This window comes from Taeniopygia guttata, chromosome 4 (genome assembly GCF_048771995.1).
Source record: "Taeniopygia guttata chromosome 4, bTaeGut7.mat, whole genome shotgun sequence".
Classification (NCBI taxonomy): Eukaryota; Metazoa; Chordata; class Aves; order Passeriformes; family Estrildidae; genus Taeniopygia; species Taeniopygia guttata.
In genome coordinates, this window is record NC_133028.1 from 51,607,122 (window position 1) to 51,630,085 (window position 22,964).

Below are 22,964 nucleotides of genomic sequence, written 5' to 3' on the forward strand. Positions count from 1 at the left end.
GCAGGTCCCAAGCAGTATGTAAGTAAATCAGGAGCTCCTCTCGTATCTGAAATTAATCAATAATTCCACACAAAATCAGGAAACCCCAATGTCCAAAGTCAGCAGGAGTTTCATCATTAACTTTCAGACAGCAGAGCCCAACATAGAGCACACCTGGGAGCTCCAATTCTTCTGGATGGACTGTGACAAAAGCAGCATTTTTCTGAATCAAATATCAATTAACCAAAAATGGAAGGCTTGGAACACACCCTTTCAGCCACTACATATTTCTTAGATGTCTTCTCCCTCAACTCTCACCTCACTGGACATTTCCTCCAGTGTCTCTTGTCAGCTGACCCCTGCCTGAGAAGCCCTGTGGATAATAAGCCTCTCATAACAAGTTATGAGAATAACAGTTCTCCTTCTTAGCAGGAGAAAGAAAACAATTGAAACAAACACTTTAGTTTGACTTTGTTATTGGTTGTTTTTTTTTTCAAGACTGTGATGCCAACAGTTATTAGGCTCAATTACTATTTCTAAGCGCATTCTCAGACTTTTTGGACACAAGGCAGTAAGACAAACACCAAAAGTTTGCATTAAGAAAACATCAAAGTGAAATACTAAAATATTTGTCTTTTCTTTTAAGGAATTATTTTTAATTAGGTCATAAGGAATAGCTTTAATGAATCTGTTTAGACCCTCTGCTGATGTACTGTGAGAAGGATGAACTAGTTCACTGAACCTGACCTAGCACTGGATAAACACACAAAACTTGTCTTCAGCTAAGAGGCAATTACATTCAAAATCAAATTATTTACATCTTAAGATCTTAAGAATTGTGGTGACTAGTAAACTTCATTTTTTATATATTGAATATGTTTAGTCTACCATTAGAAGTCAAGCACTTATTCCAGATATGACAATATGGTATTTGCTAATATCAAAACTGGACTCCAATGACTTGACAAGAGGCAGAATGAAAGCAAGTGGAAGAGACTTGAGAGAGCTGGAAAGGAGAAGACAGGGACTCCCATGGAGATCCAGAGCATATCTGCAGTCAGAAAGGCAACACCTTGGGTGGTCTTTGAAAGTGTCAGCAGCATCCTTAATCATACTGTGATATTTGGGTTATTGGGTGCAGGAAAAGATCATTCATTCCAGTGTAGGAACTTGGACATGACCATGTTTGCTTGTAAAGCCTCATTCTTATACAAACTATCTGCATTTTGAGAAACAGAAGGCACATCAGCTACACTAAGTCCCTTGAAGTGACAGTCTAGAACAACTCTTTTGAAAAATAAGAGATCTAGGTGGCCCTTGCGTATTTGACATTTTCTGCTATTTACCTAAGCAAATATTACAAAAATATTTGGTTGATCATTCACTCATTTTTTAAACTGCTTGTACAGTGCTTTTTTTTAAGCCTTTAAAAATTAAAAACAAAACTGTCAAAATTTCCTTTTTGAAAGTGTTTAAATGAATGGATTAAATATCTTGGCTTAAATATCATAATTTGGATTTTAGAGACCCTGAATCAATAGCTTATAGCCATCTCCAAGGTGAACAGAGTTGTTGATAGAATAGGAGAGGCTAGACAGATAAATACAGAGTCTGAAGATCAAATCACAGTAATACTCTTTGTGTCTGAAGTCTGACATTTAAAAATACCTCAAATGCTTTTATCTTCTTGATACTTGGTTACAGTAGTGAAAGCTTCCCAGATTCATTCCCATACAGGGTTTTAGAAACACTGAGGTTTGAAACCACTTCTTGTGTACATGAATACTGCAATAGCCAACCTTATACATTTGGAGATATACTGAGGAGACTCTCCAGACAACCCTTTGGACAATGAAAGTAAAATTGTTTAAGATTATTGCAAAGGATATATTATTATTCCAAAGCTTAATTCATTACTTTGATTTGTTCTCCCGAGCAAAAGCATTTCATAGAGGAGCCATTTCTAGAGATACCCTAAAATACATTCCCTCTTTAAAGCCTTTCGTCAGATCATACCAATCAACACACAGCAGTGTAGAGACTATCCAGGGAAGTCTAAGAAAAAGCCTAGAAATTGTAAGAATCCCTGCTGAATTTACCAGAGGCACTGAGGAGTGGATTGGACTACACTTTAAAAAATGGTATTTCTTATTCGAATATTATTATTATATTCTAAAGTACCTTGAGGTTTGAGGGATTGTACTTCTGCTGTGAAAGCTAAACATGTATCAAACCACACTTTTGACACAGGCCTGGCCCAGCTTACAAACAGATCTGCCTGAGATGGACACCCTGGAAATATTGCTTGGGGCACCTTGGCTGGTTTGGGGCTTGCTCTGCCTACTTGCCTTTCCAGCCTGCATCAGTTAAGAATCCGTCAAAGACATAAGATCATAAGTGCCTCTACTTCCATGAACATTCAGATCTTTTTTAGATTCCCCCAAAGGAGGGTTTAAACTCTCCTAAAAGAAGACTATGAAAGATAAAGTAGTTCAACTTTGCGAGCAAGAAGCTGCCCGAGCGCAGTGCTCTGCTCAATCTGTGCACAGCACAAACCCATGGGTGTTTTGCAACCTTGCTGCTCTTATGGATGGGCACAGAAGGTAGGAAATTGCTCTTGTTCACCAGACTGAGTGATTACTTTCAGGAAGGCATCAGCATGCCAGCCTGCCACCTCTGTGTCCGTAGGTTTTCTGCCAATGGGAGAACTCCCTAGCGATCAAAATCCTTTCCCGTGCTCTCCCACCTGCAATGTGGAGGTGAAAAAGCCTGGCACGGAAACCCTGCTAGCTGCTGGTGTTTAGGAAAGTTAAGAACTCATGGTTTATTGGCCACCTTCCACTGTTGTGTGTCGCTATAGGACACGAGAAAGCACAAAGCGAGCCACCTGCTATTTGCAAGGTAAAGAATAAGGTTCATTTTCTGACTCCAGCGTTTATACTTTTCCAAAGGTGACAGTGGATTGGAGAGTGAATGGGCCACCTCTCCAAAGGCATTGGACAAACCACTAGTACATCAAGTTTCTCCACTCCCATGAAGGAACGCAAAACAATATGTTGTTTATAGAAATTGTGTGGGAAAGTTTTCTACACAGAATGTAAACTCAGAAGGCTTTAGAAAATCTTAAGAATCAGGGTGACAGTTGTGTGTGTCCAGAGGGGCTGCAGGCTACTTTGCATGACGAGAAGCAGGCTTTAAGTAGCATGGTGTTTGCTTGAAGGATCACACTACCTTGAGATTTCCATGTTTTGAAGAAGTGTCTTGATAAGAACTAAGTGCCATTCAATCTGAATAACAATCTGCAGGAGGACTGAGTGTTTATTCTGTTAATAAGGGCATCTTCCTGGTAATATTGCTGTTTTTCAGGAGCTCGGCTGTATTCTTGTCTCACAAAATTTGCCTAATCAGGTCCCCTGGTCCCCTCTGCATTTCAATAAGCAAGGGCTGTACCTGTTCATGTGTGTAATGTAATTTTTAAAAATTTTTTGCCTCTGGATTTTAGTGCTTTGGAACAGGGCAGAACAATCAAGACTTACCATTACTTTTGTGACTGGAGGAAGCAGAGCAGAAAGGAACTAGCAGGAAGATCTGAAGTTTTGCATTTCACCTCATACCTTTTTTCCCCTGAAATGTAGGTCCACATTATTCACACATTGATTACTGACCTGAAGGTTATGTTCTATTCAGCTCAGGAGAATAGGAGAAAGGAAACATAAGCTTGCATAGCAATGACAGCACACATCACTTGTATCCTAAAAGTATTCTACAGCTTGACCAACCAAATCTTCAATTACAGAAGATGCCTTGGAGAAAATATCTTCCATAGTCAGCCAGACCAGATAATGTGCTTGCTTGCCCTCCGTTATTGTACCTGCAGTCATGTCTTTTATGGAATTATTAATCCCACTTGCAGTTTTGCAGTTTCCACCATGCAAACCCCAGAGGAGGAATCTTGGGAGCAAATAAATGAACCTTTCCCTCCTTCTCCCTTTAATCCCTCTCCAGTAGACACAGCTCATGAAGCAGCTTCCCATGCAGCTTCCCACAGGGGCCACTAAACTGGGCTTGCTCATTGTCCCGTGACGCCGTGCCACAGCTGACTGGCATGGTTCACTGCTACTGAGAGAAGGCAATGCCAGGATTTCCTGTGTAATGTTACAAAACACATCCCATCATTTTCCTGTGCATTGTGCCAGATAAACTGTGGTTGAAAGAAATAACCCCTGAAATAAAATGCAAGGCATTCCCAGGTGTTATTCTATAATTTTCCCTGTGCAGAATGCCAATGGCTTTGTAGGAAATTTAACACTTTTATAGCATAGGTCAAAACCAAGAGACTTGGCACTGAGATTCAATTTGGATAAGCCCATGAGCCTGCTCAGTTGATCTGTGCATCTTTTTTCAAGATCAAGGGCATGAAGTCAAATTCTACAGCTCTTTTTTGGCAGCGTAGAGAAGTGAGCTCCTTTTTGCAGGCAGAGGCAGACCTGAGAGCTCCTGGGCGAGGGCTCCTTTTGCTGCCACCCTGCCTGTTGTGCAGCTCAGAGCACAGGGCAGGTTTGGTAACAAATTCATCAGAGAGCCCCCCTAGTAAGTGGAGTCAGATGTAGAGTAGATGAAGTCAGATGTGGGGTTTGGAGGAGGAGGAACTATATAAATAAAAGCCACCCAATTTTAGAGGAAGAATCAAGACTATCCTGACTTCCCTTAAAAAAGTTGTCTGGCAGGAGAGATGGAAGCATGAATGCCAGGCTATTTGCAACCCTAATTTCCAAATTCTAGAAAGTAAAAGTTTATTTGTGGGAGGGCAAAGGAGGACACTAACAGGCTTTCATTTTTATCCAGCCAGTTCACCTTTCTCTACCTCTGTGTCAGACTGAAAATCAGGATTCCACTGGATGTCCCTGTCGCCATGGTGCAAATTCACAGCTGCAGAAGATGGCACACAGTAAATCACTGTCCTCTCACTGAGAGCTGCCATAAATAATGCCACAGGAGTTCCCCCCTGCAAACAGCAGCTGTCTGCAACTGCTGGGAGCAAAGCTGTAACGCAGCCCCCAGGTAGGGAACAGAGAGAAGGTAAACCAGGACAGTCTGGAAAATAAGATCCTGTGATTTATCATCACATCAACTTGTGAGCCTCTCAAAATATTTGTCTAGGAGAATTTCTACATGAAGCTGTCATAACTTTTGACAAATTTCAGGAATGCCCTATGTTAATGCTCTAAAAGTATCTCATCTTAAAAGTATTTTCATTAACAGCAAGTATTACCACTCTGCTAGTAATACAGAGCAGAAAGCTGAGTCAGAGGCCATGAAGCAAGAATGGAAAGATCAAAGCTCAGGTAAGTCGTGAAAGCAGTGGCTGAATCCAGTTCCTGGTCTCTCTGTTCCTTTTTGCAGTTGGCATATTTGTCTGATTTCCTAAAAGAAGTGTGGAGGAAAGAGAAGGCAAGGGAAAAGAGTAGTTTGGCAGACTACATGACAGGTGGAAAAGGCTGAAGACGTGGAAGTGTATTAGCCATGACTTCCCGAGTAAGCAGCTGGCTGACACTATTGCTCAGTCTCTACATCACTGACAGCTTTGAAGCCCTGTGCTGCAGCACAGCCTCTCTCTTGCTGGCCACAGGCATTTCCCAAACGCAGGCACAACCTCGGGGTTACCAGCGAGACCAAGCTCTGGGCAGGACTGGCCCGGAGGGGAACTCCAAAGCAATGATCTGTAGGGGACTGGAAGGGACACGGCCCTCGTGGGCAGTACCACAGCCCCTCTCCAGCTCCAAGGGGATTCCAGCAGCACCAGCAGCCAGGAACACAAGGGGGTGGAGGAAGGAAGAACTGAGGTCCTGCTCTATATTACCAGCAAAGCTGCAGCACTTCCCAGCCCTTTACAGCCACACTTGGCACCTTGAGCTCTGCACCATTTACACCTTGGATCATGCAGTTGTCCTTTACTGCAATTTCTCTGCCTAATTTGGGACAGACAAGCTCCAGGGGATACCTCTCTCCCTGGGAACGCTTGACTGAAGAGAGCCATCAAGGATATGTGTGGCACACCTCATAGACACAGCCTGCAGATGGGGCTAAATAGATAAAAAAAAAAAATAGATAGAATCCTGCGGTAGTGTCAGATTCATTCATCTCCTAGCAAAAAGCAGGAGCTTTTTCCAGTTCTGTAAATAGCTTTTTTTTTGAAAAAGATGTATTCAAACTAACAATTGGTTAAAATAATAAAAAAAAAAATCCAAAAAAAGATACTAGGAACATTCAGATATAAAGATATGACTGTGATTGATTGTGGGGATTGTGACTGTAGAAAGAGCTTTACATGGAGATTGTTCTGTGGATAGGATATTTAAACTTGGGCAGATTCCAGTGAGGTTTGTTTGATTCCTTTTTTTTTTTTCTTTTTTTTTTTTTAAGACTAGTTTCTCATTCTGATTTAATGATAAACTAAGAAGATTAGTGTTTTTTCCCCTTTGAGTCTTCTCTTTTTGGTTGGGTTTCAGATCAAACTGGATATTCTGAACAAATTTTTCAGAGAGCAAGATGCACATACAGGATGTAGGCAGACTGGGCTCCTATCCTTCTTGCCTGGTTCAAAGTAAGGGCTGAAAGTGAGATCTCCTTTAAAAAAGAGGTTATCAGGTAGAGAAGTCATGCCAGAGATAGAGTTTCTTGCCCCTGCAAGTAAATCCTTGCTTTAGGAAGGTACTGCAGGGGGCAGGAAAATCAGATATAGGAATCTGCCTGCATTAAGGAAAGCTGTAAACCTCTGGAAAAAAATCAGATACTGAAGCTTAGGCTTCTTCTTATTTTCCCCTCTTTGAAACAGAATGTTTGTTTTCCAGCCAGCCCTTTGAAAAACTGAAATTAAATCCCCAGCACAGCATTTTTCTGTTAGAAAGAGGCACCTTCAGCTGTAGCACTGTTGGACCAGAGCCTGCACCAGCCACTCATCACCTTCTCTGGCAAAGGCGGATGCAAAAAGTCAAAGCTCACCCACACTGTCTGCTCAAGAAAAGCTCTTTGTACCAGTTAAAAGGTGCTGGAAGGCCAGCAGCAGCACTGTATGTTTGCAGAAGTCAGAGCACACCCTCTGACACTCACCTTCTCTCCACTGCCATGCCTCCAGACGAGCAGAGACATCCCCACCAGCCGCATGTGGAGCACAAGGCCACGCTTGTGGTGTCCCCACTCCTGCTGCCCAAGAAGCCTCTAACCAGGGGCTGGGACTCAGGATGGTGTGCTGATGGGGTGCTTCCAATTCCAGGGGAATGGCACCACGGGAAGTGGAGCCAGCTGCAGAATGGGGCAGCAGAGTTTTCCCCCTTGCTGGAAACCCAAGGCAGCCACTCCTGTATCAGGGATGCGAGGCTTGTTTTGTTTTATTGCCACTGCTGGCAGAGAGGGAAGCCAGGCCAGGCAGCCCAGCACAGAAAGTTTTGCAGGCAAAAAGATGACTTGTACTGGATGATTTTCTTCCTGTACTTGTTTTACTTTAGGGCAGTAATGCTGAGAAAACTGTTGGTTCTTTTCACATCTACAAGAGAAGTCAGTTTTTATGTCTTGTCCATGATAGATAAGCTCCTTAAGACTGTGCACATATCTGCAAATTGAATTAATATCTAATATTGTAAACTTGATTTTTCCAAGCTTATTTTTAGTGCAAGCATTGAATCTAACCAGGTTTTAAGTGAAACCCTTTAGAGTTAAGAATGAAGTTCAAAATTACTGTTTTCTTTTAAAATCTATTTCTTAAATAAACAAAGAAAAGAATAAATGCCATGTGAAGACTCACAAGCTGAGGGGGTTCAGTAGAAATAAAAATTCACATTTAATTTAAAAAAAATTTTTAGGACACTTTTAAGATTCCTCTTTTGTAATTTTCATTCAGAGGGCATGAACCTATTTTATATTTACCTCTGTTACCTGTCTTCCCAGTCCTGTGCATGCTCTTGGGGCTAGGAAGATACTTTACTGGAAAAGTGGCTACATTACAGTGGCTTCTGGGATGCCTAAGCTTTGTTTACCTGCTTAGATTTTTAAGCCAGGAGGAGGGCTCTGCTTTCAACATAGAAATTAAGGTCACACAGTTGCTTGAGGTCTGATATTCAGAAAACACACGGAGAAAACTCCATGCTCCTAGGACACACTGATCTTTTGCATTGGCAACATTTCCACCTCTCTTAATGAAGCTGTTTCCCTAAAGTATGTGCTGAGGAAGGCCAATGAAAACTTCAGGTCTGTATTATTTTGGCTGTTTGCTTTCAATGTGCATTGCTGTGGGGTAGAACCCCAGAGAGTGACTCTGAGATGCTTGAAAACCAGAGAGGAGAATGAAAGATGCATTTCCTTTTCTTTGAATGTAAAGAAATGATTTAACTTTTAAAAAGTTAATCTCTTGTTTTGGGGGCTCTGACTCACAACTTTGGGCTGTGTGGTGATTTAGACCATCACTGTTTCTTTTCAGCCCACAAACACAGGGATGTAATGCACTCCTGCTTACCTCATAATACCAGTTGACTTCTGCTTTATAGATGACAAGTTCAAGAGGAGGCAAAATAGATCACACACAAAGGCAAGAAAGATTAGGAGATAAAGGTTAATGAGCTGAGGCCAAGATGAGCAATTGTACACTGAGACAAGACAGGCAGAGATGGGACATGAGTGGAGATGGGAAATACCTGACAGGAAGCAGTGATGTGATCAGGCTGGTAGAGATAACAGGATGGCCGAGCTGAGACAGGATGTTTAACCCAGAACATAGGAGGAAAAGTCTCCCTTAGCTGAGGGAGATGGCCCTGGGTTGGTGGGTGCACTACAACATGGTGCTGGCAGAGTCACCAGCAAATCTTTCCCTAACTAGGGCACACAGCCCCAAGGACATTTAGTGCCTAATTTTCTGTCAAGATTTTGACCTTCTGTGCCTTGCTTGGAGCTGCTCTCCTCAGCTAAAGGTTTAGTGGAGGGGATGGGGCTGTCAAGCTGATTGACCTCATTTGACTGGAGAGCAGTGGCAATGTGGGTAAGTGGCTGAGGGAAGTAAGTGGACTAATTTTAGTCTCCCTGCCTTCTATTACAGAAAATCCCAGATGAGGGATTTTCTGACAGCCTGATAAAAATCAGAGTTACCTCGTAGATGGCACTGGAGAGACAGGTGCTCACGTGCTCCATGGAGACATGTATAAATGGCACAAAACTTGCTAGTCATTTGGCCTTAAAATGCTATTAGTTTAATTTCTTTTCATACTGACATACAGTATGTAACAACACTACCTTATCTCCCAATATGAGAATTTCAGGCAATGTTTTCCAAAGCAACTAAATAACACGAGCATCTGGGGATTTTGCAAAAATACACCATAGGTTAGGGGAATTTTACCTTTCTTGACACATTAGAAGGTGCACCTAATCCAGCCCTAACCACTATAGAACAAGTGCTGCCTGTTGCTGAATCCCTGACTATTTTGTACATTTATTTTTTTTGCAGCAATATCCCAGTGGAGCGGCAGCAGGTTTGGGAATTATGAGCATCACAAAAGGAGTGCAAATTCGATCACAAGGAGCACATGTTACAACATTTCGTCATGTGGAGGTTGTTTAAAGAGAGGTGAACATTTCCTCCACGAGAGCTTTTTGCGCTGGTACAGTACAAGATCTCATCACTGAGAGCAGCAGACACAGGCACAGAGCCCCGTCAGAACAGAGCAGCAGGCAAACCCCATCACTTTATGGAGCATGTAATGACACACGTGGCAGCCAAGCAGCTGAGCTATTTTCCTCCTTGCAATTACTGACACCAGCACTTCTTAACCTGCACAGCGCTGCCCCCTGAAATGCTACAAGGTGTGAAGCCCTCACCTTAGGAGCCATCAAATATGATAATGCACAAAAAGCTCTTAATTGGGCTGCCGTGGTTTAGAGGAAGAATTTAACACATGTGAAGCTTTTGAGAGGCTCTGGGAGAGGTCCCTGTCTCGTAGTGCTCATACAACATGAGCTCCAGGACATTACAGATCCTGACAGAAAATACTGAATGATTCCCCAGCTCCCTCCTGGTTCCAAGGGGCAGGTGGGAAGAGCAGCCATGTGAAGCTGTACTGACAGCATCAGATTTTCCTTCAACACACAGGACGTGCTGTGCAGAGATAAAAAGTAGTACAGCCATAGCTACCTTGCCTAGCAGATGCCTTTATGGTTTGCATCTGATAAAAGCCTGGTTCAGAAGAGTTCTCCAGCACAGACACTTCATTTCTTAAAGGCCATGGTCTCCATTCTTAATGGAGTCTTTCTTATACACTAGATTATTATCTGCTCCCACTGGGCCGAGTTAAGCAAAAAACACCCCTCAGCTGACTCATTTCAGCAGCCAACAGTTGCTCAGTTTTTTCTTATTAGCAACTTCTAAAAGATTTCCCAAGTTAAAAAGCCCACAACTAGCTAGAAAAATAAGATAAAAGACATCCATTGAAAAAATAATTATCTTAATTATACAGCAGCTTTGTCCTCCAAAGGGAAGGTAGTTTTTCCACAAGACAGCATTGCTCTAATGAAGGATGCACTTTAAACAGGACTATGGTTTGCATACTGCAGTGAACTTCTAACCCCATAGAACTTGTATTTACTGCATTTCAGAAGTGTACTAGTGGATAAAAACCACCTTCCCCCTCCCCCCATTTCCCCCCCACCCCCGGAACTGCAGATAATTTTTGCTATTCTTCCCTATTATGGAACTAAATATCCCAACGTCCCACAATATTCCACAAAATAAATCAATAGAAGTGATATTTTATTCAGTGGGCTTGTGAGGTTGTACTTTGGTTAGTTGTTTGTTATTTTTGCTCTCTCATTACTTTCTCCCACCCCATATTATTCTGTCCATCTCCAAGGTAAAGGTGAATGCACTGAATTACTGCGAGTGCCTGCTCCACAAAAGACTGCTGGAAAGGAGTTATGGGCAAATAACCTTTTTTTCTTCCTGTGATGGCTCTTTTGCCTTCTTGTCTCCAGCAAAATAGGAAAAAAAAAAAAATCCCTCTTGTTGTAGGTAACCTTACCTTCCCTTTGCTAATATCAGGTATTGCACTGCACTCTCCTGTTGGCAACCGATCCAGATGTTAATTCTGAAAAATCACATCAGCTGCAGTCGCAGAACTTAGAACAAAGCTGCTGCTTCGCATGATCAGAAATCCTTTAAGGGCATCTTAATGTACTGGATGCTGAAATGTCTCTGGCCAAGAAGATCTATAGCAGATTCTGAAGATTTAGTCTTATTTTACACAGCACATATCTTAACAGAAACAGCATTAAAAGAATTTGTCTGCTACATTTTTTTTTGTCCTGCAGCGTTGCAAATACTCAAATTCACTATCAGGGGTATCCTTTTAGAAGAAGAACATGTCCTTTTCAGATTTTGCATGAAACTGGCTTCTCCAGTGGGTGGGAGTTGAGACTTGGAGAGCATCAGATTCATTCTGAGACTTCAGGCCATCTCATAAAGCTTGCAGAGGAGATACAGGATGGAAGATTCATGCAAGCCTTAAACTGAAGTCTTTACACAGGAGGTGCTCCTGATCAACAGTTGCTCTTGAAAGGCACAAGGGCAGTTTCTTTTATAAAGACTGGAGTGCACAACCAGGGCTTTGAGGAACCCTTATAAGTCGAGGTGAGAAAACTCACATTTGTGATTAGAATGAGGTGTGACAGCTATGCAAATTCCCGAAGAAAACTGAAATTACTTAAAAATAGGAAGCTACTTGCAGATTCACTTCAAGATAGCTTCTTCATGGGTTTGAAAAGCTATCCTGTTGCCACCAGTTTAGTCTGGTAATCAACATCACGAAAGAGCTCTCAGCTTTCAGCAGACTTTAGCTTGCACAGAACACATTCCATCTACTTCCTTAGATGTAGATGGGACAGAAAGGAGCACCAGTACCAAAGTACAGACCCACAACTTCCCAGGGTTATCCCAGGAAATTGGAGGATGTCACTCCTCCTTGCATCTCGGAAGTATTTCTTTATTTGCCCCAAGATCTCCTGAAAACTGTTTGTCAAAATGAAGCACAGAAGCACAGATTTAATGTTCTGGGGCTATGCTGGTGCAAGGATGCTGGATGGATCATCCCAACACTGGTGCCAGAAGTTATTGTCAAAAAAGAACACCGGGACTCTTGGGAACATCCTGGAAGCTTTCAGACTTGTGGAAGATCCGAGGCAGGGTCACCTAGCTTGTAAAAGCACTTCTTAACAGGAACACATGAAAGACACGAGCATGGCACTGTCACAGGCAGAGATCTCATACCAGAATCTCAGGTCACTCATCTCTGGCAGACCCTCAGAGATAACAGAAATGGGATTTCCACCTTCACCAGGCATTGACACATTTTGAAGTGTTGAAAAAGTGCACCTCCTGAACCCAGCAAGGAAAGTTAGGCCCAAAGGCACTTTTCCAGTCAATTTTTATTAATTAGGTTTTTCTCTCAGTGGTCTACCTCAAGTTCACGAAACAACTTATGACAAAGACATTTCCTTTTCTGTCAAGAGTGCATCACCCACCATGGACCCATTATTGATATGGACAAAGCATAATAGGATTTAGTTTTGATCTTAAGCACCACTTGGGAAACTAGTTGCAGTTCTCTTAATTTAACTACATAAAAAAACCCTATTAAATAAGCTGCTCAACATCTGCTGAAGATTCTTTTTGATGAAAGTCATATGTAGTGCAAAATTAATAGGAAATCTAAATATTCCATACAAATATCAAGACAGTCTAAATATTGTGATCGTACACCATGCAGAGTGTCAACTGTGGCAATGAAGGCAGGATTTACTGCTCATGGTCCAAATACACAAACCACCATTAATTCAAATGCTGCCAGTTGCTATCCACTTTATGTAGAAAAATTACACTCAAATATGAGTCAAATTTGAGCTGACTGAACTGTTAAAAAATACTTGAAAGTTAAGTCTTGTAATGGTAACATTAAAAAAAATTGTATTTTCAGCACCCAGCTTATATAATTGCCCATTTCCAAGAAGGGAGTTGGGTTGAATTTTTGATAATTCGAATGCAATACCTTATTCATGAGGGCGGCTTGTAGGACCTCATTTAAATGAGAATGCTCAGCCTTGCAATTCTTTTTTTAGTTCAAATGAAGTTGTTCATACTTGCAATTCTCATTTTTCTTCATGGACTTCTAATGAACTTTTTTGCAACATTTTTTTCCTAGGGATGGTTGTAATATTTTTTGAGCATTACCAGCTGTCTCCTTCTTAAAGATTCAGAGGTAATAACCAACCAATACAGATTCAGTTCTTCTGCCAGGGAACAACCACCCTCATATAGAGAGCCTGATTTGCAACCTTGTTGAAGTGGAGACAAAATAATGCAAAGCAAAAATCGATCTTTTATTCTGTGCTGCCAGGGAAAAATGCATTTCCACTACAAAAACCAAATTCCTTTCAGAGTTTCTATGTCCTCATTCAGGTACAATGAACAACCACATGGGCTATATCTACTCTCGTGTCTTGATCCATAAATATCATTAAGGAATGTGTTTCTGCAAGAAACCTTTGTCTAAGGGATACTGCAAAACCTGACACTCAATTCTAGAAATCTGGTTTCAAGCCATGGAAACTAAAATTAGGTCTGTATAAAGTTGATATAAATTACTTGCTTTCTTTCTGTTCTAGAATAACCTAAACCCACTCATTTCTGTCTCACTTTGATAAGCAGAATAGCTTGAGCTTCTAGCATCATTCATGGTAATCATGTTTCTCAGATTCCAGACTGCTTATGTAGCTCTGAATTTTTATGATGTAACTGTAGCAGAAATGAATTTAGTCTTAATTACTAATAAAAATACCACCAGTGTTGCATACAGAAACAAAAAGTCCATTTTTCCCTGCACAGTAGCATCAAACGTGTGTATTCAATTTCCATTATTTCTCCTCAGGACTCTACAATTAATTAATTTTAGGACCTGTTTGTAATAGAAAAAGATAATTTAATTTCTAAAAAAATATTAAATCTGGCCTAGAGTTAAATGCTTTCTTACAGATTTAAGCACCAAAGGACTTTTGGGTTTTGAGGTGAAATTAAAAACAACAATGTTTAAAACTAATTTTGAATAGAAAAAAAATTGCTATTCAAATTTTAATGTAAATATTTATAATTCCTTTCTTGGTACAGTTTCTGAGTGTAAAAGAAGTTTATGCCTCCGTCCCAACTTTCTTTTGGTCTTCTTTTCCTTCCTGAAATCATGCCAACAATTTCTGTGAGGGCAAATTTGGGTTAAGACGAACTGCAAAACCAAGTCACAATGACTGCAAAGGTCTCATTGCTTCCGTGCACTTTACTCTGCTTCAGGGTGAACCAAGTTGAGTAAAAACACCAAACATTCTGAGGAATAATCTTTACACACAGAGTTGTTTAGGTGAAGGTGGGTTGTAGCAACCTGAAAGCAGGGCCCCAGTAATGCCAAAGGAAAAGGAGGGTGCACTGGGTCACTTTAGGCAAGGTGCAGCTGGGAGAAAGTTTATTAATTGTGATGCTAAGTTAGCACTGAGCTGCAGCAGCTGGCAGCTAGGGAAACAAAGAAATGGACCTGTTTGAAACATGAATGCCCCTGATTCCCAGATTTTAAAAACGAAGAACTCTGGACCCAGAGGTGTCATTTTATAGTTAATTTTCAGAGAGCTAGTACACAGCAGTCAGCGCTGGAATAAGCCAACACATCTCACTGAACTATTTATTGTTAGAACCACAGCTGTGATACACATGGTTACTATTCCACAAAACAGCTCTAGTATTACTTTTTAAAAGGGTAATGAATGCAATAAAAGGTTCTCAGCCACTGCAAGAGCAATAACAATATTAATATAATTTGAAAAGATGGTCAAAACTCTTTGCTAATGCTCATGAATCATCAGCTGCTTTTGCAATGTAACTGCTGTCTTTGGAAATTGCACTTGCCTACTCATTCACATTATTCTGACCATTCTTCCAGTCTGTCTGCTTTTTAAAGTCATCACATGTCCAAGAAACAGCAATCATGAACCTTGAATGTGCTTTGGTCATGCTTTCATTACAGAGAAGGAAAATACAGCTGCAGGTGCCCCCTCTGAGTAAGAAAACCCATCCTTCCCAACAAGCAGCTCTGCAATGTGACCATGAGCTGCTGATGGAGTGGCTGTCATCACAAAGAGGTCCCCTGTGGGGGACACCTTCACTTGTGATTAGGTTTTGACAAAGACAGAAGGATGCTTGACGGGGGAAGGAAGGCTGGAAAGAGTTTCTGCCATTTTACCAGTGTGAAAGTGAAGTTAAACAACATCTGAAGGATTTTTGGAGAAAGCCCAAACCTGGTTTCTGACACACAGTGGTTTTCCATACAGGCCAGAAGCAATAACCATACACAGAAATAAAACAAGCAGAAGTGGAGCTGGTCTTGACCTGTGGAGTTTCTTGCAATCTCATGCAAGAAAGAAGTCATTACACTCTCCACAGGGCAATGAGACTAAAAATAAACCTAATAGGTGAGGAAAGATCTGGATGTGGCAGGGCCTAAGTGGGATTTTGTGTCCCTGCACCAGAAGCACTAAAGGAAAAAAAAAAGATTTAATCTTTTGCAAGCTGCTTCTACTTTTGTTCCTGAAATTGCACCTTGTCAGTAATGCAGGCTGCTAAGGAGGGGAAAAGCAGAGAGAAGCCAGGGAAGAGGGAGGTGGCCAAGCTAATCAAGGCAGAATTTCAAGAAGTAAAATGCTGAACATGGGACTACATCACTTCCAGACTTCTGAGGAGCCCTCTTCCTTTCTGTCCTTTGAGATGTAGCCCCTGGTATGAGAGCTCTCCTCTCTTCCTGCACACTTCCTTCTATCCATCCTGCCAACTCCAGTGTGCAGACTGTCTGACATGGCACAGGAAGGGCAGCTGTGCTCCATGTTTGTGTTTATTACATTATTTTCCTTGTCATATAAAAATAATTCATTTTCTTCCCTCTCCCCACATCCTCATCTTAGATCTTCAAGCAGACTTTTCCACGGGAGGATGGGGTGAGGGAACTACATTTGCCACAGAGAGATAAACATCCTTGTAAAAGGCAATAATGAACCAAAATCTCTATTTAAAAATATCAGGACAGCTGAAACACCAACAAGCCAAAAAACATTCTGAATAAAGTTTTAGTGAAATAAAGAAGGCTGATGGGAATGGTTCAGAGCATGAAAAATTGTGACTAATAAACAGTATGAGTTCTGCTTTACTATAAAATCTCATCAAAAATTGTTCCTGTGAATCATCCTTGATGCTGGCGAGCAGGCTCTGTTTGGAGCACAACGTCTGCACTGTCCATAAATATCACCATGGCCAGTAAACTCCAGGCCATGACAAGGGGGCTGTAAAACCACTGAGGGTGCAATACACTGCAGTGGTTGTAAAAAATGCTGTTAAAGAAAAATAATCTTTCATTAAATCTTTTGTTTGGGAGGAGCTTTGTATTTGAACAGGGCATTTAGCACCCAGAAAAACTTTCCAAAAGCAGCAGTCTCTCTGCCCTTAAACTGGATTTGGACACCTGCAAAGTTCTAAACTTACTTCAGCCAAAAATATTTCTACATTTTCTGCGTTCTCAGCGGAGTCCAAACCTTCATTGCCTCACTCAAATATTTTCAATTGAAACATGCAGAAGTTCAGGAAAAAAAAGTTACTATTTTCTTCTAAAGACTCAACACACAACTGTAAAAGCTCAGTAGGGGAGTCAAAGTCTGACATCTAAAAAGCTACACACAAGCCAATTATAACTAAACCCCATCCATTTTATTTATCTCATGCAGCTAAAGGTAGTGGCAGGCTAAGAAAGTTGTGTGGGGCCTGATGGGCCAAGTGTTGTGCTGTGGTTTAATACCACAGATGGCAACCAGGCTGTTATTGTTCTTTTCCAGCAAGGGCATACATCTGGAAGCACTCTGGGGTATCTATAAAAATTAGAATAGTAGGGGTTTCTCAAGACCATCCATCTTCCAAGATAAGGGGAAAATTTGGTTTTGACCTCTAGACTGTCTCCTGGACTTAAGGCAAATACTAAAGGACCTTCAATGCCCTGAGCAGAGTGGAGACAGTTCACAGGAATATGCAGATATTAGAAAACTCAGTTAAACTGCCTTCAGTTCAGCTATCAGGACTGACAGGTTTATGACCAAAGCAAAGGAATTTCACTATTAAAAGGACAGACACAGCATTTTCTCAGACTATACAGGCAGATGTTGATTATTTCAATGATATAAAAATAAGTATACTGCTTAAAAAAGAAATTAATATTTTACAGGTTTAATAACATTTGTCAATATGTGCAATCTTAAAAAAAATACCATATGCTCTAGAGATTAAGTATGACTCTTGTGTAATGCCAAATGAGTACTCTGGGAGATGTTTTTGCATATTAGAGGTTTAGAAGTTGTTCCTTAGAGCATTAATATTTCCTTTGGAATAGCACATTACAGCAAATGCAGCAAAACCCTTCACATTACACTACAAAACAAATCTAAAACAAACTCTACTCTCACCCACAGAGAGGGTAGGATAGTATTAGGAGAGTTCCCCACTTCTCATTCTTATTAGGAAAGACATAAATTCAATCTTTATCATCTTTTCTATTACAACACAGTCTCTTTCTATTAGGACATTCAGACTCTAGTCAAACACAAATGCTTACTTAAACTAGTCAAGCTCTGTGTATTTTGTACTAAAGCCAGAATACCGTACCTAATTAACCCTTCTGCTTTTCTGGCTGTGTTGCTTGGATTGCTCTGAACTGAGCACTAAACCCATGACAATGAAATTCTAGTGAAGAGCTCATGAGGGAAAAATTGCACTCCATTCACCTTAGTCTTTTGTGGCATAAACACGTAGCATTTTTAATACGGCCTGTATTCCACCAAAATGCATCCCACAAATACTTCTGGAACAGCACTAAGGGGGAGGAGGGCAGCGCTACTTCCCCCCAAAACAAGATTTGCAGAATCACACTAAAGGATACCAGGGCAGTATTTGCTCCTGCAGGCACAGTAACTCAATTTCCAGGCAATAATTGGATGATGTGGTTTGCACCATCTCCAGAACCCCTTGATAGAATTACATCTTCCTGATAAATTATATAGTTTTCAGAAAGGTGTTTTACACAGAGCATGGAGCCCTGGGTCCTAATATCTTGATGGGTATCATCTACCTTCTGCTCCTGACATCCCAAGGGAGGCTTAAAATAATATGAGCTGCCCTTTGCTTGGACATGAAGCAGAATGGGAATGCCCACGGGAGAACTCACGGAAGCCTTCTCCTTGCCAAAGGGTGTTTCCTTTCACAGGCTGATGTTCATTCTAAGGGGAGAAACAGGAGGCAGGAGGAAAAGGGATATCTGCTGCTGTCTACAGCTCCTTTTCTTCCCACAGAAAAGCAGTACAAATCCACAAAGCATCAGCCACTTGGTTTTAATATGCTTGGTAAACTGCAAGCACGAGCAGCACCCAGGGACAGGCTGCTGAGGCTGGGCTGACCCAATATGTCTTTAGTGAAGTATCTCAGTGCTCTCTTACACCTGAAATTTTGATGTGTTGAAACAAAGTAGGAGTTAAGCAGGATTACATTTAGGCTTCCTCTGATTCTTTTATGCAGAAGATAGTATATACCAAGGGAGTGAATTTCAATCTGAGAATGCAGAAGGAATTGAAAAATAACCTATATATAACTGCAGTAGTCCTAATGCCAGCCTAAACCCCTGAGAACCAATGCAAAAAAAGGGCCTGCCTCCCTCTCTCTAGCACTTGACTGAAAGAGAATACACAATGAGGTTGGACAGAGAATAAATGAATAAGAAAATAGCCATTTAGTATACTTATTTAATTAGTTCTTTCTGCTTCTAATGGTAGTGTGGCAGAATATGAGACTGAACAGAACAAGGTGGCTGCCTCTGGCATAATTAGGCATTTTAAGGAGGCAGAGAAAGACATCAGTCTGCACAGGCTGGTAGGGAAAGCAACTTCAGTGAGCATCCAATTTCCATAGCTGGAAACACACAGCTTCTTTAATGAATGCCTCGGATAAAGCATTTAGATTTTTTGTTATAATTTTAAAATAAAACAGAACTGTTACCCATCAGCTGAAAAGCTGGGTTTTCTCAGTTTGAAAAGTTTGGGTTTTCTTTGCATTACTGGAGTCCCCAGCCTTGGGGTTCTCTGGCTCTGAATATGTAAAAGATAACTTTAACACCTGAATGTTTGTTTTTTTTTTTTTTTTTTAAATAAGAGGTGGGTAAGAATGGGACTGCAAGAATGGAAGTCCCTAGAAGGAAGGGCTGCCCAAACCTCTCTTCCTCCCTCCCCACCTCCCCTTTAGAGCCCAAAATCATCACTTTGTATTTTGACTGAGTGCCCTGGAGCTGAGCACTCTCACTTTTCTAATACATAGCAAGTAGCCTGAATGAACAAACACTCTGCGCTGCCACCCGTCATCCTGGGAGAAACCTGTGGAGAAGCAGCACCTTTCCAGAACTCATTCAGGCTGCTCAGGACACCACTGGGGACACTCAGAAGATTTGGTTACCAGCAGCTTGTATAACAAAGGCAAAGCTAGATAAGAAGCTGACCTTGTAAAACAGGGGTGGAAGATCTGCATAGTTTGACAAACACACCCTTGTGAATTCTAGTTACAAAAAGGAAGCAGCTTTAGCTAAAATCCTTAAATGAGAAAAAAACCCCTATTTTGTGCAAAATATAAGTGTTTTTCTTGGGCCAAAATGCACATGCATACTTATATATCCTCATTCCCAGGTGAAGTGTAACCAATTAGAACACTATTTTTGTAGCATTAAAGTCGAGAGACTCAAATGAATTGATTTTTCAATTGAATTTTTAACCTCTGCAAAGAATCCAGCCTGAAATCTGTCTTTGCTGAGGGTTTTCCTGGCCCCAGACAGCTTCAGTATCCATCTGCAATGTACACTGGAGCTTGGCAGAACTCTTTCCCTTAAACTAATCGGTTTTGCTCTAACCTACACTCCTTTGAGATGTAGAACAAGCATTATCTTAAGTGCATCTCTGTTTATTTAATAACCTCATTTAAGGTACAATAAATACACACAAGCAGGGATCAGGATCATGTCTGGTAAGGAACTGCTGTGGCTGAAGTTGATAAATATCTAGCAACAGATTTTAGCTGAAATTGGATTGAGCTTCCCAAAAGGTTAGTAAAATTAGTATCTACCTGAAAATTACTATAACCACTCTAAATTGTCACATAGAATTTCTAAAATTAACTCACAGGACAAAATGAGGAACTAATGCCAGGATACCAACAGAAAGCTAGAAAGCACCATTAAAAAATATGGTCTGATGGTAACAATACTTATTTTTTCCTAACCCAATGACATTAAGGTTTATGTCTTTATTAATACTAATAAACTTGTATTTCCCTACAACACTGATCTTATTTCTAAGGTAGATAAGCACTTCATTTTTTTTTTTTTTTACTTGGCTATGCTTGGCTTGGCATTGCCCTCTCATCTCCTGCAAGTCTAATTATGCAATTAGGAGGTTTTTTCCATTTTTAAAATTCAACTCAGCCTTGTATTTCAGCACATTATCTTTATCTGGGGAGACGAGTAACAGCTCTACTTAACTTTTATGGTTAATTTCCAAAGTCTAATGCTGCTGAGGCCATTCCTGGCAGGTGTTTGATACCAGGCTTGCTCCTGTAGGGCAGGTACCTTCATGTAAACACAGGAGGTGGTGGATGGACACCCAGGCATCTGACTGCATCCCAAAATCAGTCTCTATGCACGTCATGGTGCTGTCCACTGTGCCTACATGGGAGTCAAGACCAAGAATTGCACTGGTGGTATTTTTCCTGTGGGAAGCCAGAGCTGAAAGAGGAGGTCAGGCCCCAGCAGGCAAGAGTGCTTCTCTCCCTTTATTTTCAGGAACACCTTTGTTTTTCTCCTAAAGGGTAAAAAAATACCAGCAAAAAAGCTATAGGTGATGGAGAACTGAGCCAGTGTCTGCTAAATTCCTGGGAAGGAATAATTGACTTTGGTGTGTTTTGGATCTCTCCCTCATTTTGCAGGGTTATTATTTTACCTTACCTGTGCACTGCTTTATATGAGCCTTGGTGCCACTTCTGCAAATACCCTGCTACACCTGATTTTGAAAATCCACAGTAAAGTATAATATCTGGAGAAGAGAGAGAGTTGATATCAAAAAAATATCATTATCTGAAGTCACTGCCATTCCTTTAATCATAAGTTGGAAGAGAGATTCTGCAATTTTCTAAGCAAGGTTTGCTCACTGCTAAGAACAAAAAGAGAGCACAGCTAACATTAAACTAGGCAGTGAACCTTCTGAACATATTTGTAAGCTTCTTACTGGGAGAAAATCATGACACATTTTGCCAGTCATGCTCCTTGGACAAGGAGCAGCTCTTTCTCCTTCCAGATGGGTTTTATTTATAGTGACATATTTAGTATTAGAGGTATCAAAGGGAACAAAATAATGAGTAGGTTTCCTTTTTTTTTTTTTTTTTTTGGGTCAGGTTCAAAGAATCAATTTAAAATTGCTGTGCCCAGTATCACTTTAAAAACAGAATGAATGAACATAGTGGTATTGTTCCCAGGCATTTCTCTCAGTCACCAGAATATGGGGGTTTATAAGCAGAATTTTAGTACTCCATCATTATATTAAAATACATAACATGAAACAATTTTTTAAAAAATTACATAACAGATATTATTTGTCAGGGCTGGGTTAATGGAATTCAGTACAGAGCCATGTTCTGACCTGAACCAATAAGCCCTGACAACTGACAGGCTTTTTCTGAATCTGCAGCACTGATACCAAACCAATATGGTGGGACTGGCACCCTAAAACTATCCTTTGAAAGGGTTTTGGCCCATAGATTTCACACAGAGATGACATTTCTTCTATCTTTCCTTCCATTTCCTGCTCTTGGCACCTGTTATAGCCTGGCACTGCATGTGATGTGGCTTTTTAATAGACCAAAGTATGAAAAATACTTAATAATGCCTTTTCCCCACCATGGTTAGCATGCATGAAATGAATGAAGCTTCCTGCACAAGGGATAAATCTATAACTAAATGTCAAAAACTATAACTCTCTCTGAAGGTAGCTTATTAACAATTTGCTATGGCTCATTTTACAGTGACACTTCCATATTCGGGAGTGTCAGAGTATAGAGGAGCAGCCTGGGATCAATTCATTCTGACATTAAAAAAAAAGAAGATTAAAAAAAAAAATAGGGAAAGGAGGGGGAACAGAACTGGTATCTAACAAAGCATCTGGATTCATTCAAAGATAAAGAAAATTCAAGATTCATTACTGAGTCCCCCCAGTCCCAATCAGATAGGCTTTGTGACACAGCCAAGGTGATTATAGCTCACTGGAGGAACACACATCAGCCCTAAAGCCACATTTGCTTAAAGAGCATGATATGGTTCTTCCTCCCAGATCATGTATTAAAGCTCTGCAGAAAAACAGCATGAGTGAAATACACTCTGACCAGCACCAAAGCTATTGAAAGGAAACTAATGAGCACGGTAAACCCAGGTTTCTGATGCTATTAGTTTTTAAAACCAATACCAGAAGCAATGCAAGGTTTTGCTGAAAGGTAGTAGAAAACAACAGCTCTGATTCTGCTGACTGAAAGGGAGCAAGAATACAGGTTTGGGGTTAACAATAAAAAAAAAAAAAAAAATCAATTCTAGGGGCTGGCTTAAAAACTGCAAGTGAAAACTTCCCCTCTGGGACAGGACATCTCTACAGCAATGTGCTAACCTGGACACAACACCCATGGGGAAAGCTTCCACACCCTGGAAAAGGAAATGTCTGCCCACCCTGCCTCCTCCATCACATAAACTTCATTACTGTTTGTCATCATCTTCTGGCTGGGAAATGAGGAATGGGCATTTCCCACC

The 22,964-nt window shown here is 40.9% G+C and overlaps 1 protein-coding gene across 6 annotated transcripts in view; it reads right to left on the reverse strand.

Annotated features, from left to right (window-relative positions):
- GRID2 (glutamate ionotropic receptor delta type subunit 2) overlaps positions 1 to 22,964 on the reverse strand; it is a 678,572-nt gene that overhangs the window by 13,667 nt on the left and 641,941 nt on the right. The gene's annotated exons all lie outside the window — the stretch shown is intronic.